Source organism: Macadamia integrifolia, chromosome 2, assembly GCF_013358625.1.
Source record: "Macadamia integrifolia cultivar HAES 741 chromosome 2, SCU_Mint_v3, whole genome shotgun sequence".
Classification (NCBI taxonomy): Eukaryota; Viridiplantae; Streptophyta; class Magnoliopsida; order Proteales; family Proteaceae; genus Macadamia; species Macadamia integrifolia.
The window spans coordinates 20,044,665-20,048,774 of NC_056558.1; the positions used below are offsets into that span (position 1 = coordinate 20,044,665).

The 4,110-nt window shown below is 39.7% G+C and overlaps 1 non-coding gene across 1 annotated transcript; it reads left to right on the forward strand.

Moving 5' to 3' along the window:
* Nucleotides 1-234: 234 nt before the first annotated feature.
* LOC122072443 lies at nucleotides 235-341 on the forward strand. Its single transcript, XR_006138458.1, has one exon. It is a non-coding gene; the product is annotated as a small nucleolar RNA R71 (small nucleolar RNA).
* The last annotated feature ends 3,769 nt before the right edge of the window (nucleotides 342-4,110 follow it).

The window sequence follows — 4,110 nt, forward strand, 5'->3', positions numbered from 1 at the left end:
TGGGATTCTTTGGTTACTAACCCATCCACAAAATATCATTTTCGTCCTATGGTTCTGTCACTTTCTTGGGTTGACTCCCACTCAGGGGTTTTGTCAGCTAAGTCAAGTAAGAATTCCTATGTCTTTCCTTCATCTGTAAAGGATGTGAATCCCCTAGGGCACATAGACTCTATCATTTGTTTAGTTGGGTAATTAATACCCTCATAAATTATTTGGCATAAATGCCATAAGTCTAGGCCATGGTGAGGGCATTTTTGGAGTAGATCCTTGAATCTCCCAATGAGTTTAGAAAATGACTCACTAGGCTTTTGCCTAAACTGAAGGATATCACTTCTAAGCTTATTAATCTTGTGAGTTGGGCACTTTTGTGGGTAACCCATACAACCACTTCTTAGCTTGGTCTTTCAATTCAAAAGTGATGAACCTAAGCTTAATAGCATCATTAGAAAGCTATTGGATCCTAATTAGAACACATACCTCTTCAAATTCTCTGAAGAATAGGTATGCATCCTCAGAGGTCAGCCCATGTAAGTGGAGCAACATAGTGATGTACTGAGATTTGAGCTCAAAATTATTGCCCTGCGCTTATGGTAGAACTATGTAGGAAGGTTGGGCTGCTCTAGTAGGGTAGAACTTATCTTTCAGAGATTTAGGTGGAGGACTTTGCTGTTGGTCTCCCATATTGAAAGGTATTGATGAGAGGATACGTATAGGGTCACTACTTGTTGGATCTCTTCTTCCTAACCGATTCTTCGTATTACATATCCACCTAGCACTCTGCAATAGAAAACTACCAACAACTAGAACAAGACAAGCGCAAAAGAATGGAACTTTTTTTTTTGATTTTTTGACTTTTTTGGATTTTTGGGAGCTTATCGGTAGGGATCCAAGGTTACTTAATTCCTAAGGTACCAATGAGGCTTGGCGACGTCCACCGATACAACTATTAGTGCAAGTTGTTCTTCTCAAGAATTCAATAAATGATGAAAGAATAGATAAAATAAAGCACTCCAATTTACCAAAAGAAAGCAAAAAATAGCGTGGAACTATCTCCCCGGCAATGGCGTCAGAAACTTGTTCGAGATTTAAAAGTAACCGCAAGCGTATGGATCATCGTAGCTATGGGTCGAACACAAGATGGCAGCCACTTTATTTTTGGCTTCTTTTAGTATGCAAAAGTGTATGGATTGATGATTGTGATCTACTTCTAACTACCTCCCTAAAACACATGCATCTAAAGGGACATCCTAACGAACACAACTAGGGAAACTGGAATTGTAATTGAAATAAAAAACCTAACCATTTGTCATCTAGGAATTTAAATACTCAAACCACATAAATAAAAAGCAATAAATAAAAAGTAAAAGAAAAGGACTGAAAAAAAATTAAAAAAAATAAAAGAGGAATAAAGCTAGAGAGAGGCACATAAGTAGGTATCTCTACTTAGCCCGAGGGATACACCGTCACTAGTACGAGCTTCCCTACTTGAGCAGTGAGTACTCTTATAAGGGCTTATCTACTTAGCTTTAGGGAAAGGGATGCAGTATAAATAAGAAAACTAACGTAACACCCCAAATTTGAGCTCTTTATATTGACTGTGAACAGGCAAGAGTAGCATATTAAAGAAGCCAACACTAACTTGGCTGGAAACAGTGGAATACCAAGAAGGAAAGAATGACCCAACATGTTCATGTGCCTCCTGCCAACAGTGTTAAAAGAGTCAGCAAGCAAAGTGGGCCAATAGGTAATTACTAACCCTTAATATAGACTGGAAGTGATAGGGCATACAACAGACCCAAAGGGGGAGCAAGTCTGGCTCAACCGGCTAGAGAATTGTAGACATGATAGGCTTGCCTATCATGTGAACAGAATGGCTAGAATTGGCTGAAAATGGGTCCCACTTTTGGAATTGGACATGTGGACCTATTCCCATGGGTTTGACATGAATAAGTGAGTGAATTAGTAAATCATAAAATTAATTTAATTTCAAAACATAATTAGTCTTAATTATATAATTTTGTATATGTATATATATACACCTCATATGAATAAGTAAAATATATATATATATATATATTGTCACACCCTACTTCTAGTAGACCCAACTTACCATATAGGAATACCGATGGTGTGAGTAAGATGCGTACCGATCTTATGAACCTACCAGGATCTCTGATAGCAGTAACTTAATGATTCACAATCTCACAACACAACCAAATAATAGCAGTGGAATCAGAGTATAATAGCGGAATCATAAATCAAATGGGGAACATCTAGTGATACTATAAATATCCATAACCAAATTGTCTATTTACAAATATCCGAGACTTATAAAATTAAGTTCAAAGTATATCATTCACAAATCTGTATCAAAATAACAAAATATGCTAAGCAACTCATGGTGCCACATAAGCACATATATCACAGGCACAATCCTGGTCATGCTCCCATACTTCTGGTATCCCCCAGTCGCTCACTTTGTACTTGGGTCCAGAGGAAAGAGAGTCATAAGCTATAGGCACGGCCGTACTTGCATCATCATCTAAAAGGGGGCATATACATGGGGTGAGCTTTCCAACTCGCTCAGTGAGGGGTGGGGTTCATGCACAACCAAGTAAAGGCAACGCATAAATAATTCATAATGCATGATTATAGAATTTAAACACATAGTCCATGATGCTTGTGATGCCATTCAATTATTTTATTATCCACCTAGCATTACAACTAAGTCTCGTAAATGCTACTACGACACATTAGGCTATTTCCCTGGTCTTGAAACCGCCATCGACTACACAGCGATACAAATCCTAGCCGTGATTAGGAGCCTGCCGGTCCTGGTATACGGCCATCAGCCACCCAGAAAACCCCTGATAACCCCCTCCTGACAGTCACAGCATCGGTATGTCCATCGGCCCCATCGGATAAGTTTTTGCCTCCTCTGGCAACAATCATATCATACCACAGGTGTGGCATTCCAGGAAGGTTCATCGAACATACCATAATTGGGTTATCCAACACCTTACCCCCTATTGGCAAGGGAACGTATCATGGGGAATACCAACTAACCACAGTATCCTACATGCCTTCGTAATGATATAGTTAATATAGACCATGCGACACCAGCATGTCCATCGGCCATAAAGCGGGTCCATCTCCAAATATAGCCCTGGGGTACACGATACCGGGAGTACATTGGCCATAAGGTGTAACCCACAACTATATACCTATCGAGAATGCAAATCAGTTGAGTATGGACTACGCAACACTGGTATCCCCATCAGCCACGAAGCATATCTATTTCCAGATGCAGTCCCGGAGTACATGATACCAGTAACACATCGGCCACAAAGTTTAATCTGTGACTACAACTAATCTTAATGCATATAATCAATGCATGAATGCAACAATCATATGGAAATCATGGTATCGGTACCACTTTGTCCACACTGGATTCTGTCTCATATATACAACAATCATGCGGCAATCATGGTACCATTACCATCTCAGCCACACTAGATCCCACCACACATATCGATATACATCTCATGTCATTTCAGTCAAAATAATACAAGTGATAGAACATCATTATCATTTAAACATTTTAAATAATCATGCAAGAATCTATACATGTTAGCAATTCTAAAAAAAATAAACATTCCCAAAAATAAACATCAACCATTCCTCACCTTGTTTAAGTTCAAACGGATCAGGTTCCAGGTACAACCACTAAGTGTTCAATTCAATTTTGGCCTCAGGGTAAGTGCACGTCATTGTCCTAGGCACAAAGGTAACCAAATGTCAATACATGTTGGGAATATTGGGAGGGGCCCATGTGGCCAAAGGGTACAGACAAAGTCCCACAGTGACAACACTATCACCAGAAATAGGCACTGTCCACTAGAAATATTAGTGTTATTTCTGGTGGTGTAACAGAGAGGTTCTAAGACTTCTCATGTCACCAGAAAGAACCAGCAGAAATAGGCCCAGTGTTTTCGGTGGGTTGTTTCCTCTGGCAGTACAGAAACTGCCTGTGGGTTTTAGGGCTTTCCAACTAGGGTTCGATCGCCTGAATTTGTTCCGTGAAGCTTGTGGGGGATGTTCCTAGCATCA